This window comes from Pyxicephalus adspersus, chromosome 6, assembly GCF_032062135.1.
Source record: "Pyxicephalus adspersus chromosome 6, UCB_Pads_2.0, whole genome shotgun sequence".
In the NCBI taxonomy this organism is placed as follows: domain Eukaryota; kingdom Metazoa; phylum Chordata; class Amphibia; order Anura; family Pyxicephalidae; genus Pyxicephalus; species Pyxicephalus adspersus.
Genome location: NC_092863.1, coordinates 25,564,598 through 25,588,669, shown reverse-complemented (window position 1 = coordinate 25,588,669; position 24,072 = coordinate 25,564,598). Strand labels below are relative to the sequence as shown.

General features: G+C 39.6%; 1 protein-coding gene across 15 annotated transcripts in view; it reads right to left on the bottom strand.

Moving 5' to 3' along the window:
* The window catches only part of AOPEP (aminopeptidase O (putative)), a 404,684-nt gene extending 383,434 nt beyond the window's left edge, over positions 1-21,250 (bottom strand). For 4 of the 15 annotated variants that reach the window (XR_011921333.1, XR_011921334.1, XR_011921335.1 and 1 more), the window contains exon 1: positions 21,093-21,246. The gene's annotated coding sequence lies outside the window, so the exon portion shown is untranslated. Of the gene's footprint in view, positions 1-21,092 lie in introns of all 15 variants that reach the window. The other 11 variants (XM_072414964.1, XM_072414966.1, XM_072414965.1 and 8 more) reach the window with 6 other exon arrangements.
* Positions 21,251-24,072: the final 2,822 nt, after the last annotated feature.

Sequence of the window (24,072 nt, the reverse complement as noted above, 5' to 3'; positions counted from 1 at the left end):
ATCAGACCCCTCCTAAAATTTGGTATATGGGAAGAAGCACGTATATTTTAATTGTCACTTTTAATGAAGGAAATAAAAAATCTATGATATTTTTATGATATTTACTGTCAGTAAAGTCTTGTAATTTCTTTGTTTTTGTATTCTCCAATGTATCTCTTTCTGCTTATCCTGTATTGCTGTTTTCTGTTTAAGTGATTGTTTAATATTTACATCATGGGGAACACCTAAGGTAAGGGGAGTGACCTTCGTAGGAAATATTTTATGAAAACCATCAAATACCGTGGTAAAGCTTATTCCAAACAAGCCTTAGAGTCCCCTTACAATGTTCCCGGGGAAACACCAGTTGACTTTGTCAATAGGCAAGCAGGAGATTACTTACTATACTACCTCTTTTACCCTTAATATGAATTGGGGTACTAACAATCTCAAATGCCCCAATCCAATTCCAGTAGATTGTTTTCTTTTCAGGATTTCACATAAGTTGCATACTGGGAATGTGTATAAATGAGGGGACAGGGTGGGGATACAAATTGGACCCCCAAGTACCTGGATGGGATAGACTTTACATGCAGACTTGTGGGCAGGTTTGGTACACATTAAGTTTTTACTGGAAAGATTACAACACTACTCATGAGGTTACAAAGGCCCCCCATATACCAACCCTGGTACCTACATCTGCAGCTTCTGCATCTTACACTCCCCTCCATATAAACCCTTATACCCACAATTAGAAGAATCCTCAGACACAGAAGAGGCATTTATGCTACATAAGGGAAGGAAGGGAAATATGCAGACAAAGGTAGAAGGTGGGTTAGACGCATCAGCCCTTGCAACACATAAGGACATAGGAGAAGGGCCAGTCACTCGTTCAAAGGGCAAGGATAACAAGTCAACACTGGACATGCCCTTCATAGGTATGGGAAACCAATTATTGATTAAGCCCCCAGGATAGCAAATTATTAAAGACATAATTAAAAATGTTCCAGACCCCCGCAAAACACCCGCAGCCACAATTAATTATTTAAAGAGGATGAAACAAGGCCAACAATTAACAGTTCAGGACATTAAACTAATCATTGAATGGTAACAGGATATGTCTCAGCCGGAGGGTGGGGGTGATTTTAACAACAGCTTATCCCTTGAGCACCAAAGTCCAATATGAGAATAACATAAGAGTATGGCAGGATTTACATGAAGAATTTGTAAGACTTCATGGAAACAGAAAATCCGTGGCGACAGGATTAGCTTGTAAACAGAATCCTGGGGAACAAGTTAGTAAACATGTTAGAAGATTTAAGAAAGTGTGGAAGGAAGAAGCAGGGTTAGGATACAGGGGAGACATGGGCATAGTATATACTCAATCCCTAATTAATGGTATGTTGCCTGACCATAGCCGAACTACTAAACTGATTATTGACAAATGGAATATACTTAACTCGCAGGTAATTTTGGGCCAATTGTTTACCAAAGATGCTGCAGGATGCTTTGAATACCAAAGCAAACTGGAAATGCTCATGCTTAAGGTCTGCACTACTCTAGTAATGTAGGCAATGGTGAATATAGTATTGTAGGAAATAGGAAATAGAAAGAATCATAGATGTTTTGTTTGTGGACAAGAAGAACATTGGGCCAGGAAATGCCCTACCAGACCGTTTACCAAACAACCCCCAGGGATGCATACATCCCCAATTACACATTTAGATCCACCTTTAAACCCCACACCAAGACATGCACCTAGATAACCTATATAGTGAGTATGTAGGCCCCACCAACAGTCACTATAGGGAGTCCCAGAGGATGACCCCACCGCTATGATACAGATAACTGACTGTGCTGATGATAACCCAACCCTTTCGCTTTGTGTGAATGGGTCTGTTGTTCCCTTTTTAGTGAACATCGGAGCTACTTGTTCCATCTTACAGCATTGGTCAGGACTTTCTGTCCCGGCGGTCCCTCTGTGGGTATAAATGGAGTCATCAATCCCACTCGCAGGACACCTCCACTCCCCCTTTCCACCACACAAGAGGAGTATATCACTCACCACTCTTTTAAAATGCTTCCTAATTGTCCTGTAAACCTTTTAGAATGAGACCTTATGGGTCCTTTTGGATTGCCCCTCTATGTGAATCGAAAGGGGGGTATTCAAGTAGAGACCACCCTCCAGCTGCCCCTACTCTATGATGCAGCCATTCCACAAATGGTCTGGTCATCAGGGCCATATGATGTAGGATTCTTAGATTCTACACCCTACACTTCACTTTTAAAACCACACAGACCCATTTATCAAAAACAATATTCTCTATCTGTGGACACAGATAAATCATTGGCACCACTGATTAGGTCTTTTTGTCCACAGGGCATCTTGAAAAAGACCTCTTCTCCTTACAATACACCTGTCAATCCTGTCAAAAAACTTGATGGTTCCTACGATTTCACCCAGGACCTCGGGGCTATCAATGAGCTAGTCATACCCATAAATCCTGTCCTGGCAGATTTGACCACTATCATTACTGCAGTGCATTCTGATACCCAGTATTACAGTGTTATTGATTTGGCAAATGCCTTCTTTTTCATACCACTCTAACCCGAGACACAGCTATTGATGGCTTTTATTTTTATGGGACAACAATACACCTCTGGTGTGGACTTCCCCAGGGTTTTGTTGACTCACCTGCAGTTTTCCAAATTGTCTTTCAGCAGGTCCTTGCCAACTGGCAGCAGCAGCATGGTTCCACCTTGGTACAATATGTTGATGACTTGTTACTCTGTAGCCCTAGTCAGGAGGCATGCCAATTGGACACTATTGCTTTACTTTGTTATTTAGTGAATGAGGGTCAGAAGGTGTCACAAAAGAAGGTACAATTTTGTCTTCAGCAGGTTACTTTCCTGGGTATGCTCCTTACTCCAAGATCCCGGCTGCTGGCCCCCAGCTCCAAACTTTTGCTACCAAAGAGGATATTTCCTTTTGGGAACCTCAAAATTTGACCATCGATTCTCAAGGAATCTGGTCAAAAGGAGGGATGGCGGGATTACCACAATAGCGGTACCCCTCATTGTTTTCCAAATTCATGGTATTGGCCATAAAGGTTTGCAACAGACTATGACGGAAGTCATTAAGCAATTCTGTGCCCAGAACCTAAAAGAACATACTCAAGCCATACTCTCTAGGTGTTTAACTTGTGCTAGTAATAATGTACAAGGAAAAAAGTAGGACAACAGGAGCACCTCCTACCGCCACAGGGTTTCAAGAACTACAAATTGATTTCAGACATATGCCCAAAGCCTCCAATGGATATCGGATTATGTTAATGATCAGAGACATTAGCCAATGGGTGGAAGCATTTGTAGTTAGGAAAGAAGACGCTCAAACTGTAGCAAAGATACTATGCAAAGAAATTATCCCTAGGTATGCATGTCCAGTAAGAATTAGTTTAGACAATGGTACACCTTTTACAAGTAACTCAAGAATGCGAAACTACTAGCTATAAAGTGGAAATTTCACATACCATATAATCCCCAGAGCGCAGGAGTAGTAGAGAGAACTAATAAGACAGTCAAGGACAAATTAAGGAAGCCAACCGGAGGTACCTTCTACAACTGGGATCAGTACCTATCTGCACTGTTAACCAAAATTAAAATGACACCCAATCCAATTAGTAAATTATCATTTAAAGTCTTAATTGGAAGGCCCTTCCCTACCACATGGGTTAAGGAACCTTTAATATTGCTACCAGGGGATCCCCAACAAATACAAGATCAATTTGTAGCTAAACCTATTGAAAAACTGAACAGCAACTATGGTGATTTGTCTTTATCTTTTACTTTACCTTCAGACCAACCTACACACCCATTCAAACCAGGAGACATGGTTGAATCCACCATAAACCACAAGTCCTTGGATCCACCATACAGTTCTCCAGTCACAGTCCAGGCAATCACCAGAACCGCAGTCCCACCTGGATCCACGCTTTGAGAGTAAAGAAAGCCCCACTGATCAACTGCCAGGATGATGCTTCTTGATGCACGAGTGTCAACCATCAATTACTTGTCTGCTGTGTTGCCAACAGAACTCACTGCGAACAAAAGAATAACAACAAAAGAACCCTCAAAAAACCCAGTGCTCAAAAGTCACAGCTTGATGTGCATTGTAATGATTGAAATAAGTATTTGATCCCCTATCAACCAGCAAGATTTAAGGCTCCCTGGTGTCTTCCCTGTATGCAGGTAAAGAGCTGAGATTCGGAGCACACTCTGTAAGGGAGTGTTCCTAATCCAAGCTTATTACAGTACCTGTATAAAAAAGACACCTGTCCACAGAAGCAATCAATCAGATTCCAAACTAGCCACCATGGCCAAGACCAAAGAGCTGTCTAAGAATGTCAGGGACAAGATTTTAGACCTACACAAGGCTGGACTGTGGTACAAGATTATCGCCAAGCAGCTTGGTGAGAAGGTGACAACAGATGGCGCGATAATTCGCAAATTGAAGTAACACAAAATAACTGTCAATCTCCCTCGGTCTGGGGCTCCATGCAAGATCTCAACTCGTGGAGTTGCAATGATCACGAGGACGGTGACGAAGCAGCTCAGAACTACACTGCTGGAACTTGTCAATGACCTCAGGGAAGCAGGGACCATAGTCACCAGGAAAACAATGGGTAAAACGCTGCGCCGTGAAGGCCTGAAATCTTGCAGAGCCCCCAAGGTCCCCATGCTCAAGACAGCACATGTACAGGTCCGTCTGCAGTTTGCCAATGAACATCTGAATGATCCAGAGGAAAACTGGGTGAAAGTGCTGGTGGAATTTGTAAACTTGTTCCTAGTCAGGTATTTAGACAGCACTGAAGACAAAACATCAGCATATATGCCAGAGTTTTAGAATTCTTAAAAAAAAGTAGACAATGGCAGAAAAGTCAAAAGTCAAAGCATTCACATAAATTGGAGAAGGAGGGAGCTTTAAATAATAGAGACCCCCCCCCTCCATTCTGCCAGTGCACACATGTACCCAGCCAGGCAGCAGTCACAGTGGCCCTTCTAAATAGCCTGCCATATGGGGAAAAGCTTCTTTAGTTACAGTGCTAGAGACAAAGAATGGACAGAAAATTGCAGCATCCAAAAGCAATTAGAATTTAAATTACGTCATTACACATACATATATTAGATGCTCCTCCATGTTACACCCAGGACTCTCTTTAAATCTCTAAGCACACTTAAATATCTTTGTAAGAAGTATACAAGTTTGCATTAATGATGTGTGAACAGCGAGCAATGTCTGTAAAACAAATGAGCATTAATAATGTTTTTTTTATTTTTGGTGCAACATATCCTTTTTAAAGGAACAGAGTGCCCATTTTTTAAAGTTCTCATAAATACACCGATTGGAGAATCTTCCCTACGTTCTTGCCCTTAAGACAACTTAACATTTTTGAATTTCCCCTTCAATTCATTTCTCTGTAACAATGGTCATCAGAATGGAGAGATAAATCTTCCTAAAAGAGACAAGAGCAATAAAAAAATGCTTCATACTCTAATTTAAAACTAATAAAAAATTCTCTATATTAATAATAACTGACCTTATCATCCCCTACAACAGAACTTTTGAGCCAAGTCTCAACACTATTTATCTCTTATTTTCAACATTTTCACATTATCCCAAGTCTGGAGCATTGTGTAAAGCAGTGTGCAGCTCTGACAATCAAAATATACCAATATTTTTAACACATACTTTAATTGTTTCATTATTAAGGCGCTAGTCTGAAATCCACTGCAAATATTTCTTATCTGAATTACAGGTTACTGAAACTTTATTATTCCATCCAAAAGAAATGCATCAACATGCTTATCCCGAGTATGGCCATAGCAAAGCTAACACTTACACAAATAGGGGAAATTCAATTTCTTTCTTATTCCATGACAGTGGCACCAAAATATGAGCCTCGGCATGTTGTCTGTTCACAAGCAAAATCTTCCACATACAAGCACCCACCCGCTCAAATCAACTCCAGGCCTTTTATCTGCTTAATTGATAATGACATAATGAAGGAATTGCCCACACCAGCCCATGAAATAGCCTTTAAGTCAATTGTCCAATTACTATTGAGCCCCTGAAATGAAGTTAGTTTAGTTCCTCACATTTTTATGCAATCTTTCTGCTCAACCAACTGAATTAAAGCTGAAAGTCTGCAATTCAACTGCATCTGAGTTGTTTCATTTAAAATTAGTTGTAGTAATGTACAGAACCAAAATTTGAAAAAAGTTGTCCCTGTCCAAATATTTATGGACCTAATTGTTTATTAAAATACCAGCAGTATTATTCATTAAGTGGCAACAAATAATTATAGAAAAAAGGAGTGACCCAAGGAAAATGACATTCTTAAATGTTCAGAAAAGTTTCAAAAATTCAGTTTAAAACTAAAGTAGTTGTACAACGCCGTACACAACGCCGCCACTGCTATCGCTAGAACAAGAGGGGGGAAAGACATCTTCAAACCACAAGTTGTTCTGGATTACAACAGAACCATGGGGGGTGTTAACAGAGCTGACCAGGCGATGACTTTTTATCCTGCTGTTAGAAAACAACAGAGAAAATATTATAAAAAAAATCTTTAGACATCTGGTAGAACAATGTCTTTGGAATGCTTTCATTCTTTTCAAAACAAAGAATGACAGGCTTGTACTTCACCATAATTTTATCTGGCAAATTTGTAAGGCCATATGTCTAAAACATCAAAGAGTAGAAACGGATAGAGTTGGACACCATGCTACCACGGTGGTGAACCCAGGACACCTGACTGATCGCCACTTTATGAAACACGTGCCGTCAAACTTAAGAAAAGAAGCGCCAACGAGGATGTGCATGGTGTGTTGCGCTAAGCGTGATGACACCGGGAGAAAAATAAGAAAGGAAACCCGGTTCTACTGCCCGGATTGTGATGTTGGGCTCTGTGCTGTCCCTTGTTTCAAAATATATCACACCCGGGATGTTTGTTAGTTGTTTATTAGTTTATGGGAAAAAACATATAAACCTCAGATTTTTGTGTTTTTTATTTAGTTTATTATTAAATTTTATTATTTTTAGATGATTTTGTGTTTCAAACTTTATTTTACTCAGATTCTTGTTTGGACATATTCTGGTGGGTTATGCCTAAGAATTACAGGCCTAAAATGAAAACAAATTTTCATGAAAAAAATGTACCGCTGTTAGACATATAAATGCAGAAAGAAATGAACCGCTAGGGAGGTCAATGGAGCTCCGGAAAGTCATACAAAAACAGGGGTTCTAATATTGGTATGTCTAATATTGTTATAACTTGAGTGAAGAACCCCTTCACTTGACTAATGGGAACTTGCAGTATGCAGGACTTTTTACAATGCATTTAATGCAAGCCATTGACATTAATGGAACTGATATCAAAATACTATATGTCTGTCTACTTAGACTGTGCTGAAAAGCAGCAAAATGCAAGGCAATGAACCCCATTGCTGAAAAGCTCTAACCATGCTAAAAGGTACCGCACTTTTTTTTTTATTGTTTTTATTCATTAACCCCCCTAGCACTCTGTTCCACAATATAAACCCACAAAATAAACAAAAATATATATGCAAAAAAAATTGGATCACTTTTTGCATAAAACATTTTGTTTATATTGTGGGTCTGTAATTCTTAGGATTAACTCTTGAGTATATTAATATACTTATTTATTATATTATATTTATAAATTATAATATAATAAATAATTATAAATCATAATGATACAAAATAATGAAATAATAGACCACAACAATTCACCATTTACATATTGTTTTAATTTGAATATATTTTGTCCTTTGATTAAGGAAACTTTTCTACACATGTGGCTCACTGTTTGGCTTGTGAAACAAGTGGAGTTTTAATTAAGTGGAGTTAGAAAAAATAGGAGTTTGATATTGTACTTTTGGGAGTTGTGTCTGTTTGACTGTTGGGTTGTGTTTGCTTGACTGTCAGTTTTGTTTTAAACAGCGTCTTCTCCTTGCTGACTTCTAAGGGGGAGTGGTCAATGCTTCACAGGTGATTTAAGTTCCTGGGGCACTCATTTTGAGCTTGCTCACTGTTTGGCTTGTGAAACAAGTGGATTTTTAATCAAGTGGAGTTAGAAAAAAAAAGAAGTCTGATAACAAAAGGAGGTAAATTCTTATAGTAACCACAAACTGTAAGTAAACGTTGATAACTCCTTGTAAACAAAAATTGTAACTGGGAAAATGAGTGGCAAGGTGGAAAGTTTGGTTCAGTGCACAGTCTGTCACATGTATGCACAAATGGAGCAACAGTTTCTAGGTGAATACCGCTGTGACAAATGTGAGCAAGTCCCCTTTCTGGAATCTCGCATTGGAGAGCTGGAGAAGCCCATTCCAACACTGAAATCACTGGATCACCTTGAGAGGGGTCTCCTGCTCACTGAGCAGGCAGTTAATGGCTTAGATGTGGAGGGTGGAGAGGTTAATCAGGATGAGCATGTTGGGAGTTGGGTTAATGTAACTAGAGGTAGTGGTAGGGGCCCCCAGAATAGGAAGACCAGCCCTGTGTTTGAGCACCCCAACATGTTTGCAAAGTTATGTGAAGATGTGCAGGTGGCAGACCCAGTAGTTGCAACTCTAGATGTTACTGCTACCCCTAACAGCCAGGGGAGCAGCACATCTAGTCGTGGTGGGGAGGGAAACACAGGAAGGAAAAGACAATTGGTAGTCATAGGGGATTCTATCAACAGGAGGACAGATAGATTAGTTTGTCGCCCAGATTTCTTCAACTGAATGGTTTCCTGTCTCCCTGGTGCCAGGGTTCGGCATGTGGTGGACCGAGTTGACAAACTACTGCGAGGCGCTGGACAGGACCCAGCTGCCTTGGTCCATGTTGGAACCAACGACAATATAGATGGAAGATGGAGGATCCTTAAAAATAAGTTTAGGGAACTAAGTTTCAAGCTGAAAAAAGGACCTCCAAGGCTATATTCTCTGGAATATTGCCTGTGCCATGCGCAACACAGGAAAGGCAGAGGGAGCTTAGGCAGCGAAACACATGGCTTAAGACCTGGTGTAGAAGGTAAGGGTTTGGGTTCATAGAGCACTGGGCTGAATTTTCATTGGGGTACAACCTGTATGCCAGAGATGGTTTGCACCTAAATGAAAGAGGGTCTGCTGTGCTAGAGAAAAGATTTTGGGGAATGGTGGAGGGATATTTAAACTAGGGCAGGGGGGGTGGGACAGTCAAATAAGGTGGCAGAAAGGTTAGTCAGGGGTCAGACACTAGTGGAGGGTGGACTGGGGATAGTTGGGGGAGGATTATGGATAATTGAAAGGAGCTTCCCATGTTACAAACAAACATTGGCTTGTGTAGTACTAGTTGTACTGAAAAACAAAAGGATTAGCAAACAATCATGGTAAAAGCAGCAATGGTTTAAAGAGACTGTTCACCAATGCTAGAAGTCTAGCAAACAAGATAGGGAAGTTGGAAGCCTTAATGAGTGAGGCGAATTATGACTTAGTTGGCATTGCTGAATCCTGGCTTTGTTCTTCACATGACTGGGCTGTCAATATTCCTGGGCATAACTCTCTTTCGTAAAGACAGAGTCAAGCAAAAAGGTGGTGGTGTCTGTCTGTATGTGAGAAGTGATCTAAAAGAGAATGTGAAAAAATAAATTGCAGATGGAACAAGCGATGAGGTTGAGGCATTATGGGTGGAATTGAATAACACACAAATAATGATTGGTGTCAGCTATAGGCCCCCAGTGCTAAGAAGAAATAGAAAATCAACTACTAGCACAGATAGAAAAAGCAGCAAAAAATGGAAGTGTTTTAATCATGGGAGATTTCAACTACCCTGTTCACTGTAACCCACGGACATTGACTGGAGTAATGGCACTGCAGGTACAGCAAAAGGGAGGAAATTTGTGAATGTAATACAAGATAATTTTATGGTACAGTTTTTAGAAGCCCCAACTAGAAATGATACTCTGCTGCACCTAGTTCTTTTTAACAATGCAGAGCCTTTAACAAATGTGCAAATAAAAAAGAGAATCTGGGTAGCAGTGACCATAATATGATTTCATTTAATGTAAGCTGTAAACAGGAAGCAAAACAGGAAAGATAAAGAACATTTAATTTTAGGAGAGCACATTTTCCATTATTAGGGGGGCTCTCTGTGACTTGGACTGTGAGACAATATTGTCCTCAAGGAACACAGAACAGAAATAGGAATGTTTCAAGTCAGTTCTACAAAAGCAAACTGAAAAATATATTCCAACGGGTAATAAGTTTAGTAGGCTAAAATTAAAACCTTTGCGTCTCACAGCTGTTGTTAAAAAAGCCATATTAATATATAAAAATATAAAAATGAAGGATCACTTTCATTATTTGAAAACTATAAATAATATAACAAAAGATGAAAAGATGTAAAAAGAAGATAAAATGTGCAAAACTTCAAAATGAAAGACAGGTTGCAAAGGAAAGTAAGGCAAACCCCCCAAAAATGTTCAAATATATTAATAGCAAAAAGATCACATCTGACCCTGTAGGCCCCTTAAAGGATGTCGCTTGGTTGGTAACTGGAGATAAAGACAAGGCAGATTTACTAAACACTTTTTTTTAGCTCTGTGTACAGGAAGGAAAAGGGTGGAGCTCAAGTCCAAATTCACAATAGCAATGTCACTGTCTTAAATGAGTCACAATGGCTCAGAATATGATTTGATACCTGAAATTTGATATGATTGAGAAACAGCTTTGATATGATTGAGAAACAGAAAAATTAAGGTTGACAAAGCACCAGGACCTGATGGATTACATCCACGTGTCCTCAAAGAGCTGAGCTCAGTTATTTCAGAGCCATTATTTCTAATTTTTAGAGACTCTTTAGTCACTGGCAAGGTACCGATGGATTGGCGTAAGGCCAATGTGGTTCCTATCTTCAAAAAGGGAGCAAAGTCACTACCAGGTAACTACAGACCAAGTTAATTTAACGCCCATAGTTGGAAAGGTCTTAGAGAGTTTGATAAAGAACCATATTGAGGAGTTTCTGCTAGAAAATAATATAAGTGATAGTCAGCATGGCTTCAAATAAGACAGAAGTTGTCAAATAAATTTACTTTCTTTTATGAGGAAGTAAGTAAACAGGTAGACAGTGGAATAGCAGTTGATATAGTGTACTTGGACTTTGGTAAAGCATTTGACACTGTACCCCAAAGATGGTTAATATGCAAGATGGGGGTCTATAGGTTTAGAAAAGTCAATCAGTAAATAGATAGAGAACTGGCTTAAAGATCGCATCCAGAGAGTTGTAATTTATGATTCCTACTCTGAATGGTCTAAGGTTATTAGTGGTGTACCCAGGGTTCAGTGTTGGGACCTTTCCTATTTAACATCCTTATAAATTATATAGAGTTTGAGTTTAAAAGTACTATTGTTTGCAGATGACACCAAACTATGTAATGGAATTAACTCCATAGGGATGTCTATAATCTACAAGCAGACCTGGATGTACTGTTTGAATGGGCAGCCAAGTGGCAAATAACATTTAATATGGATAAATGTAAAATTATGCACTTGAGAGCTAACAACATGCATGCTTCATACTGCCTAGGGGGAATACATTTGGGGGAGTCAGAAATGGAAAAGGATCTGGGGGTTTTGGTAGATCATAGACTTAATAACACCATGCAATGCCAAGCTGCAATATCTAAAGCTAGTAAACTACTTTCTTGTAATAAAAGAGGAATAGACTGCAGAGATGGAGACATAATCCTGCCCGTGTACAAAGCATTGGTCAGACCACATCTGGAAAATGCAGTCCAGTTTTGGGCACCAGTTCACAAAAAGGACATTGTTGAATTGGAGAGAGTGCAGAGAAGGGCAACTAAATAAACAAAAGGAATGGAGGAGCTCAGCTATGAATAGAGATTAGCTGAACTGAATGTATTCTTCCTTGAGAAGAGATGTTTAAGGGGGATATGATCACCCTGTATAAACAGTGTTCTCCCCAGAAATGTTTTTCAGCCAGGTGGTGGGAAGCTGTAGCCAGGTGGTAAAAAAGGGGGTGTGGCAAAACACGGCAAATTTAGTGCTCCCAGTTGTTTATGCCATGGGTAATCAGTAACCTTTTATTGTTTCAGTGTTCTACCTTCTCCCAATGATTTCTTTTAACTTTGTACTGCCTGCCCCGTTAGTATATCCAACTTTTCTATTTTATGTATTTTGCCACAACTGTCCTATGCCGTGTATTGTGACCCAACTTATTAGTGTTCTAAGTTTTAAGAGTGTATTCCTTTGTAGTAGTGTAATAGTATAATGAATGTGGTGTAACAAGTTAGGCTTAGCTCATATTAGCAGCAAAAACATTTACCCCTTGTAAGTGACTTCTGGCAACTGCTAGGCACCTAGGATTGGTAACAGGCCGTAAGTACTATGCACCTAGGATTGGTAACAGGCGGTAAGTGTTGGGCTTTTTCAGAGCTAGAAGTTTTTTAAGCAGTAGTGGTTCCTGGCATGAGGAATGGACAAATGTAACCTTACTGGCGTGTGTGAATTCAGCCAAACTTCAGGTGTGCTCCTGTGTTTATATTTAATGTGAACTTTTGTGAAAACATTTTTTTTTTCACTTGATTCGTTTACAAAATTAGCGCAGTGGGCCCACACTGGCTCAGCTTCCACCTTTTCTCTGATGCTCACTTGTACGTTCATTGCTGCCTTGCACTGCGCATGCATGAGATTGAACACTTTTTTTTTTACATTATAGGAAAGCCTGTGAAGGTGTATGCACACAAGGAGCAGTGCAGAGTCTCTTGGGATATGTGACACAAATATCCCAGGAAGCTGCGGATTTCCCCTTTGGTCTTTACCGAAATGGAAGTGAAGACTGAAGGGGAGAGGTCCTCTCCACAAAAGTGTAAAAACAAAAAAAAGAAACTCACATTTTTCCACTACATAACAGAGTCACTCTTTATTTTATTGTTAAAAATGTGGAGATGCTTTAATAGCCTCATGCATGTGATATCAGATGGGGACAAGACAGACAGTGACCCCCTCTTATCACTGTCCATATTCTTTTAAAAAACACCGTCTGTGACGTTTATCCACAGTGTGTAATGTCATCGGCAGCACAGTGTGATAGCAATGTGAGTGTAAAAGCTGATTGTCATATTCTGCAGCCTAACAACTCGCTGTGTTCAAACCTTCATATCTCCTAAACAGTTGTATTAACTTGAAATTTGTATGGTACACGTGGAGGCTCAGGAAACTGAAACTTTAGGTGCAAGTGGGGGACACTTGTGGCTAAACCTTTCTAAAATGTAATTAGTATGGGCATTATGAGAACATAAATCCCCACCTAACAAAGTTTGCTGCCTGCTCTGTTACACATATCTGTCTGCATCTTACCTCAAACCCCAATTTCTCCAGAATTAAGAGGTGCAGGAAACAAAAATATAGGTGGAAGTGGGAGACACTTGTGGCTATAACCTTTCATCACCATGGCATCAATACAACATTAAAAAAAAACAGTCAATCAAAATGCACTTCCTTGTTACACATGACTGTAATCTTCCAGTACCTCAACATCAATAAAATTTAGTGGGCATAGTTCATTTTCTAATGATGCCATAGTGATGAAGTTTTAGGGGATGTTAGTCACAGATGTTCCCCACTTGTACCTATATTTTTGGTTTCTTACACCTCCCCATTCCCCAATTGAAGTTCAGAATGTTAGATAAGTGGACAGGAATGTGTAACAGGGCAGGGAAGCCTATTTTATTAGGCAGAGTGTTTTATGTTCTAAAGATGCTGTAGTAATGAGATTGTAAGTGGAGAATGTGCCCGCCACTTGCACCTATATTTTCAGTTTTGTACCCCCACCCTCAGAGAAATTGGGCTTCAAAGAAGAGAAGCAGACAGTAGTTTCATAGGTATAGATTTGGGACAGGTAGGTATATATTTAGGGGCCCACCCCAATGCTCCTTGCTATGTTAGAGGCTCCGGGGTCCCCAATTTGCAATTTCAATTTAGGACTCGTAGTTGCACTTTCCTCTGAAACAGCAACCCCAAAGTTCAATTTTCATAACTTTTTACATTTGTGACCCCCATATATTGAAATTCTTTCAAGCTGGGGGGCTGAAATTGTAGTAACTAGTATCTACGAGGGTCCCCTGTGCACCCTGAAAATTACAGGTGATTGTGACATACAGTTTAGGAGATATGGAGGTTTGTACACAGAGAGTTGTGAGGATGCAGAATGACATGCAGACTTCACACACAGCTCCAGCAGTGGATACATTTCACCAGCAGCTTTTTTTTTTTTAAATAGAAATCACAGCTCGTGCTATGAGATGGGGACGGGGCTACCTGTGTCCCCTTTACATGAAGGCTGAACTGTGTGCTCACCTCTCATCCCAGAAGAAATCCTCTGAACGGATGACACAGAGCACAGATGGCACAGAGCAGCCTCACTGAGATCCGTGAGGAGGATTAGAGCTGCCGAGGAGAGCTGGGCGGGGTATTCACAGCAGCTGGGCACAGCAACTGGCTAAAACCCTCTGGGGAGAACTATGATAAATATATAAACAATCCATATAGAGAACACTGCTCCCCATAATTCATTTTGACATCATTACAAAGAACAAGAGGGCACTCTTTGCGTCTGGAGGAAAACTAGTTAAGGCTCCGGATAAGGAAGGGATTCTTCACTGTAAGGTCTGTGAAAATGTGGAATCAGCTTCCTAAGGAAGTACTTTCAGCAACTACTATGGATTGCTTTAAGAAAAAGCTGGATGTTTTTCTAAAAGCACAGAATATGCTGCGTATTAAGGCTTTAACCACCCGACCGTTAAGCCCGACCTTGGTACGGGCTTCAAAAAGTTACAATTATCGATAAACCCGAACTTTTCTCACTGTATGAAAATACAGTGAGAAAAGTTCGGGTTTATCGATCACTTACCTGGTCCCGCTGCGATCGTCCATCGGTCGTGCTCCAGCGTCGTCCTCCAGCGTCGGGTGTCCTCTCCGGTAAGAAGAAGCCCGGCCGGCTTCTTCTCCCTCCGTGCGTGATGACGTCGGCGCGTGTGCGGGAAATTCAAACCGAAACCCATTCAAACACATTTTGTATTGGATTGAATACAAAGTCCTGTATCCAATCCAATACAAAATAATAGAAAATATATTTATGTGCTTTTGTCTATAGGTATGTGACGGACACTAGGGAGGTGTTTTAGAAAAATATCACTATACAGTATACCGAATTATCGTATTTTTCATTTATTTATTATGTATTCTTGTTTAAGCTTTTTTGTGTCTTTTATTTAATTTTATTAAGTAATTAAGTAAAATTAAGTAATTTTTTTTTTTTTTTTTTTACATGATTGTGTGTTTCAAACATTTTTTATATTCATGATATCTACTAGAACCCTTGTTCGGACATATTTCTGTAAGTTACAGGTCTACAATTTAAAAAAAAAAAAAATTTATGAAAAACAGTGTAACGCTTTTGGAACAGAAATCTAGACCTCAGTGTAACGCCCAGGTGGTTAAAGTAAAAATAACAGTGACTGTTGATCCAGGGAACAAATGGCATAAAAATTTTACATTCCCTTCAATCTAAAAATTTAAAGGTGGAGATACTCTTCAGTTTCGACAGTCTGCCAATGAATTTTTAGCAGCTGCCTACAAGCCCATTTGATTTATCATGTTGATAACTTCTAAAGAGTTGTCAAGTCTTAAACCTTTCATTTTATATACAAAAGATATATAAATATTGTATTATAACATTACACCCAAATATTATTTTCTATAATAATTTAAAGTATTCAACATACAAGATATTTCTTCACTATCAACAGAAGTTATTGATTGGTGTTTAATGCCCTGCTTGGCAACTTTACAGCTATATGAAGGCAATTCATTGAGCTTATATCTGGTGCTAATTGCAATTGTAAACGACATTCTCTAGAAATTCACAGCTGATCTGCCCTGGTTAGTACAGTATAACCAACAATAAATTACATGAGAAAAAAAAACCTAATAATAATTCGGATGAAGTTTTTTACGCACATAGAGTTGGCTTCAGAGATGACATAAGTTACATGTTTACATTCAAAATAATTTTTTAAACATATTACAACAAACCCTTTTCATAATGTTTATTCTGAAGTACATTTATGTTTAAACATCAGACTCCATAACAGCTCAGCTGTACTTCACACCAGTGAAACTTGACACTTGGCTTTAATTTTATAGCAGAGAAATATTAGAAGAGACATTAAAAAGGAACTAAACTCAAAAGTGCCTAAAACAAAACAAAAAAAAAAAAAAACTTACCCTCAATCCCGCAGCGCAGTTTGATCAGTCCAGGGATGTCTTCCATCAGGTCCCACATCATCCCAGTGTCCGGCTCTGAGCGGCGCCATTTTCGCCTCTTCTTCCTGGTTCTTCTTCCTACGTCACCCAACCCAGGCGTGAGATCAGGTGACGTAGGTTGGGAAAAAAACTTGCTGATCTCACTGCGCATGGGTGAGATCTGCACATTTTTCATTTTTCACCAAAAGGCTCCATCTGTGCATGCCTGAGATGCTCGGGCATGTGCAGAAGGAGCACCCAAGAGCCTTCCAGGATGCGTGACGTAGGTATCTGGGGAGGCTTTGCGCTCCTATTCATTCTCAAACGCCTAGGCCAGGGGTCGGCACACTTTTTGGACTACTAGCCCATTTCAGGAGGTCAAGAAGGCACACTAGGCCAGAAGAAACAAGGTGTCCAAGGAAAGCTTTTTTCCAACCGTGTCTGCAAGCGAGCAGCCTCAGTCTTCCGCTCATCCACTGTGTAGTCTCTGTAAGTGCGGGCGTGCTTGGCATCGAAATCCCCTTTGAGATTTGACCGCTTAAAAGTGCTGTTCACCACTTTACACTTGTTTTACACTAAACACAGGGCTTTGTTGCCGCAATAGACGAAGAATAATTCGTCAGTCTATTTGGGGTTCAAGACACGAAGTTCGAGGTCAACCTTCCGGAGACTGGTAGCTGCGCGTTGCTTCTCCTCTTTAGGCATAGTAATTGGGGTTACTGTGAGGAAACTCAATGATATTGATATCATTGCTATTGCTATATATCATTGATATATATTGCGATAAGACGACAATTCAATTAGGCCGGAACCAACCATAAACAGTGTTCTCCCCAGCCCCTTTTAGCTGGGCGCACCACCCGGCACTTTTCAGCAACCACCCGGCTGTTTTTGGGTGGTTACTGAGGAGTTTGGTCACAAATCAGGGGCTTCCACCCGCCTACAATTTCTTTCCACCCAGCTTAAAAAAATTTCTGGGTTGAGCACTGCATAAATATTAAACTGTAAGCTCTTCGGGGCAGGGTCCTCTCCTCCTGTATCACTGTCTGTATTAGTCTGTCATTTGTAACCCCTATTTAATGAACAACGCTGCGTAATATGTTGGTGCTATATAAATCCTGTTTTTTAATAATAATAAATAACTAGGGGGGCGTTAGGCTGGTCTGGAACACTGGCTAGGCCGTATGTGGCCTAAAAACCAGAGTTTGCCTACCTCTGGCCTGGGCAATCGAGAACTAGGGGGCGGTGCTGCCCCCTTTTCTTTAAAAAAAAAAAAGGGTGTTGCACCTAAAAAAAACCTAAACGAACAGAATTTTTACTTAACATAAAAGGGTTGTCTACCCTTTTTTGTAAAGTGAATTTTCTGAGTTCATGTAGGCTTAAGTTTTAGGCCTATTATCAGTGAAAAAGTTTTTTTTTTTTAGATTATTGTGGTATTTACTTACAATTCATTAGGCGTTCCAATACATTTTGCCAACTCTGACTCAAGTTACCTAGGTATTGCTTCTGACTTCACCGCCCTGAATGTGACCCAAGCAACTTTACTTCTGGTAAGCTTACTCTTCTTCAGTTTTACAAGCTCATGGTGTAACGCAGATGGCTCTTGCCATTTATAAGGCTGCCTATTCTTATTCCTGATGGTCAATTTCAGCATTACCACTTTTACAGATGCATGAATCCTCCCACAGAAGAATGAAGGCAAATAGTGAAAGACTTTACAAGGTTCTATAATTCCGTGCCCTCATGACTTCAGGTCTTCACACTATGGCATTCAACTTGCCACTGGTACAAACCTCACTGGTGTGAAGGAGATTATGATCAACACTGCCCATAGTAAAATGACTTGGGGTTAATAAGGCCTGGTGTTCATGGGAGGGATTTGATTACCACTCTCCCACATTGAATACTTACTTTGGATACACAATTTATTATTTACTTCTTGCTTTTCATAGTGTTTGAAGTGGTGTCCAAACTGCCATTGGTATAAAGCCTACTCGCTGCAATTACTGTCATGAGTTAGATCACCACTGTCTGTGGCACAATACCACATAGGACTATTGTTGGTACTTCATGCTCTTCCTGGTGTACCTCATGTTGCACATAATAAAAGACTTCATCTTGGGCATCCAGGCCAGCTCAAACACATCCCAGCCATTGTAAGTATTTCAGTAAGTGCGTTTTTTTTTTGTTTTTTTTTGCCCCTGTGGCAGGACTTTTCACAGACATTTCACAGTGGCCAGAGATTGTACTGGCCAGAGGTTATGTGGAAAATATATTTTTCACTGAACCTGTTAGTTTGATATGTCTGATCTTTTCTCTACCCATAGGTGGACTTCTAGTTTAAACACCAGGGACCCTCCCTGAAAACTTAAAACGAGTACTTGACACAGGACAAAATAAACTCCAGAACCACATATATACAAGCAATGACTTTCAAAATGCAACTTTCTACTTGGTCTGCGGTAACCAGTACATATTTCTCTGTGTTGTATTACACAAGACAGTACAGTGATGTGTACAATCTCTATGTGTGTAGATGCAAGAGGGAACTGGAGCAGGGTGTTGATTAACCAGAAAATACAAACCCAATGTTGCTGTATACAGGTAGACCCTGGGTTACATACAAGATAGTGACTGTAGGCTTGTTTTCAAGTTGAATTTGTATGTGTGTCGGAACAGGTACATTATTGCAACTGCATGATTTTAACAAATGCAGTTAGGACAGATGTTTGTCTCAACATATTAGGCAGCATGGTGTATTTTACTGTATAAAAGCATCACTGTGAGTTGATTACAAATAAAGCAAAAAAAAAAAAAACTTTTTGGAGCAAGCTGTGCTTTGATATGCAAAAAGAAACAACTGCAGTTTGGCTTGGTCAATAAATAGCTACAAGAGCTGTCAGAACAGCTAAAGATTTCTTCTGGAAATCATGCAAACCCGGACAAGCAGACAGCAGACTTAACTCAGGGACTACCTGTATAAGCAACTTGTTATAGATGTCAGAAAAGAGATAGTGTTTGCATATTTATAAAATAAGTAAAACAGTAAGCAAACTGAGTTTAGTTCCACTTTATTTGCAACAACATATGATATAATGCTGCTACAGTTCTGGTAAATCAGGTCATATCATCGCAATGAATATACTCCTCAAGTTCATAATTTAATAGAATTTAACTGAGTGACAAATATAAGAGGGAAGCAAAAGTTCAGCATAGGTGTTTTGTTCTGTAATAGTGGGTGTTGCCTAAATGAATTGTATAAAAATGACTTTAAAGTGGAACTAAGGCAGGGCTTTATTGCAAAAAGAGACAGGTGGCGTTTCTTCTGCAATATGCATTCTTATCTGCCTGATCACTCACTCGAGCTGTCAAAAATCGCTAAGCCTCACATGCATAGCTCAGCATTGGTTGCCATTAGTTCTTTTGTGGCTGCTGGGACGGAATGACCTCCTGCACACCTGTGTGGCAGTTACATAATTTCAGCCCAGTCATTCAAAATAGCTAAAGATCACAACAAGAAAGAGGAGAGAAGAAAGAAGATGGAGGCAACCTGTGACAAAACAGGGAAAAGGTGGGTATAACTGGGTTAAGTTCTGCTTTAAGCCCACTAGGATTCCAAATCGCACATATGCGTCAGCCCTTGTGCCTATAAAATATTCCTAAATTACTGTCACAGACATAGTATCCTCAAGATGAAATTCATTTTATTAACTGAGTTTTATTACCTATGCTTTCCTGCACACAGAATATAGACCTAGAGCTAACAACTTGTCTGGGCCTACCTTGAAAAAGCAGGTCATTAAAATAGTAAGAAACTGCTTAGCATCCAGCAGCTGTTGGGACACTTTGGTCAGTAATAATTAATTATAATGTGGCTTATAGAGTGCAGAAGACAAGTGGATATAATATAAAAACTGTATTTTTCGATTCAGTTCTGGGTATAGAATGCAATGGCAGAGAGTGTGGTGCCTAAAAAAAAACAACAGTAAAGGGTAGGTACACTGCACAGAGCATGGCGAACAGGAGTATTACACAACCCTGACCACTGCAATCTGTATACTGCAATAGAAATAATATAATGCTAACCACAGCTATGTTTACACTAGACTGTATGGAATATCAAACTGATTACCTGTCCCTTGCACCCCTCATCTGCACCTCACTCCTGCAACCCTCATCTGCTTGTACTCTTTGCGTCACCTAGCCTCGCCCCTGCATCCCTCATCTGTTTGTCCCCTGTGCATCGCTCGTCCAAACCTCACCTTTGCATTGCTCGTCTGCATCACCCCTCTGCCTCACTTGTCCTCACCCCTGCATCCCTCAACCGCACATTTGCATCCCTTGCTTGCACCTAACCGCTTCAACCCTCTTGTGCGCCTCATCTTTCCATCCCTCTGTCTGCACTTCACCGGTGCACCCTCTGCATCATTTGTCCGCACCTCAACTTTCCATCCCTGCGTCTGCACCACACCCATGTCCCTGTCTGCGTTTCACCTTTGAATCCCTCGTCCTTAACCCACTCCTGCATCCCTGGTCATTACCCTCCGTTTTCTTTCTGCCCGTTTTTTTGCCACAGATGCACAGATAAATATTATCCCTGCAGACATGTGCCATTCCTCACTCCTATGTAAAATATGTATAATTTGTGTAAAAAGCATTAGGTGTCTGGTTAAATCAGAGGGGCATACGCTGGCAGATTGTATGTATCATGCCCCCATGTACAGGTTTCCGAGCTCAGGACTCACCATGCACGGCTCAGTCACCACCATACAGCCACCACAACTTCCGACCTGACAGCCAGGTCAGCACATCCGCACATTCTACACGGGAGGAGCGGAGGCTGCACATTCAAGTCAGCACATTCACCACGCGGACATAAACAAACACCATGTTGCCTTGGGTTCATAGGCGGGGTCGATCACTGACAATGGTTGTGTCAGTGTGACTGATAGGACTGTATGTAGACACGGGCATGTAGCATAGAAGCTGACTGCAGAACTTTTATTTGGATATATTGTTGTGTTATGTTTTAGAAATTTCACAGCATTTGTATATAAATATTGAGTAGTGTATCCCTGTATGGAGCCGTGTTATGGAGGGATGATTCTGAAAACAGCAGCAAGGAGATCCTCCAACCGGCATATGGGCTGTGTATGCTGTGATCCCAGGATTGCAGGGATGCAAAGGCCCTGATTCATCAATGAAATGCGCGTATGCTCTGGATGGTGGTCTATTATCGCGAGTCAGGCCCCAGTTCTAGTGAACTCGCCTGCTGGTTTCCCCGCAAAGATCGCGAAGACGCCAATTAAGGCGATTTTCAGCTGCGCAATTCATGAGATGTTGACCTCACTGATGAGGTCATAGCAATTGATTAGTGTTCTCCAGTCCATTTTACAGGTCTGTTTGAAATAATGCTTGATTTTTTTTTTTTTTTTTTTGTAAGTGTTACTTTGTTATGTTACATAAACACAAACTTGCTTCATTTATAGTTACATTTGTTGCACTTCTTGTTAATCAAGTAAGTTTGCTTGGATGGTATGCATTGATGTGATTTTTTTGTAATCCTCATGATTGTTAGCTTAATCTGTTGCTGCAATGTTTTTGTGTCTGGTTTGTAATGTCAGTTTCTGTAGTTTAGCAATTCTTCAGCAATGTGTTGTCATTTTTTCCACAAGTATTGAGTACAAATATCTGCATGGTTTCCACACCAAACTCCTACTTAACCCCCTAGTTACCTTTGTCACATATTGGTATTTCAATGTGTTATGTACATATTCCTTTTCTGAATAAATTGTCATGATTTTATTTCTTTTTTTTGTTTGTTTTTTTTTTTTATAGCCTGACATTTGCACTCATGTTGATTTGTCCCCACACAACTCCTGTGTTCATTTGTAGTTGTGTTATAGGTTTGTTGTCATTGTGCTATGCTGCCTGATCTTAGCCCTATTGTGTACAAACACACTTCCACTTGCTGTCTGAACTGGTTGTCAATTAGTTGTCTAGCTGAGTTGCATACTCATTCTAACACACCTGATGGTGATGGATAGAGGTCCAGGTTGCCAAGCACAACATCAAAGCACATTGATTGCCAAGCTCACAAGCAGGGTCTCGCACTCTTAGAAATGAACAGATGTGTTGTTGCTTAAACTTAATGCTCATAAACACTGGAGTGTATGCATTATTTAGGTGTTTACACAAAACAAATAGTACTAGTATATCAAAGTTCCAAGGCCAAATCCACTTTGTGCCAAACATTTTCTTGCTTTTCCATCTCTTAAGGGTGTTTTTGCAGATTTGAATGGCATTTTAGATGTTGGCCCACAATATATAATTGACTTACTCCCCTCAGCTTGGTAGTGGAAGCACATAAAGGTGGATTCCTTCTTTTAACCAGAAGCAATATCCTCCATGAATGTTGCTTGTAGCCAAGCCCATGATATCCGAAATCAAAAAAAGAAATAGGCAATCTTTTCAATGTGAAGAAATAGGGTCCAAAAAGCCTTCTTTGCCTATTTCTTCTTCTAATTTCTCTTTTCTATGTATATATATATATACACACACACACACACACATATAAATGCATACATACAGGTTTTGCTTTATGTGCACTCATGTCTATACATACACGAGTGCATATAAAGCAAAACATGCAAAATACACAAAAAAATACAAAATTTACCTTAATGAGGACTGTGCAAAAGTGCGGTGCATTTTTCAACCGATTAAACAGTTCAAGCGCACATAGCGGGTCCGCTATGGTGCACAACTATGAGCTACACGCTCCTGAAGTTTGGCGCACAACTATGCCCATCAAACAAATAAGACAATTGTGCTGTTTTTAGCTTTACAAATAATTCAGAGGAAGGAACAGCTTAAAAACAATCACAATTGTCTTTTTAAACTGTGTGTCCTGGGAGATTGGAAAGGAGATCACATAAACAAATCCCCACAAAACAAACGACAACATTTTACAAACAACTTTATTCAAAAGAAACGTTTGCTAAAAGATCACAATAAAATATAAAAACACATCAAAAACAAAAAAACAAAAAAAAAACAACACATCAAAATGGCCCAACAAATATTGCATTCAAAAAATACTTACTAAACCATAATGCGATTTTGCCCTATCAAGGGTGGAAAACTGGATTAGAAAATATTTATGCATGACAAACATTTCAAAGTGGTAATAAATGCAGATTTTGCAATCAAACATGGCCACAAACACAATACCATAGCATTAACATTGACTTCAAAATTGCAAAATGGACATTAAAACATTCAAAGTAAAAAAAATAAATTAAAAAGAAGCTATTGTGCTAAATGGTAAGCAACGTTATCAAATGCAGCAACATAGATTAATTAGGATAACACACAAAACAACAGCCCCTTCAAGAAAAGAAAAAGACAAAAGGAAAAAGCACGATAAACCACACCCCTTATATATGCTCAAATTTATGCGCATAGTTATGTGCACAGATGATAGCAATTCACTTGCAATTTGCACTTGCGCAGTCTGTCAAAATTGGCTGTTTGTTTATTTTTTGCAATTGGACATTTAATTATCATTGATTGATATGATCCTTTAGATTTGTATACCAGTAAACAAATTTTCTATTTATTAAAAAAATAAAATAAAGTTGGGAGGATTTCATGTTAAAAGAATTTTCTATATGCATATATATATATATATATATATATAAAATATTTTTTATTAATATTATA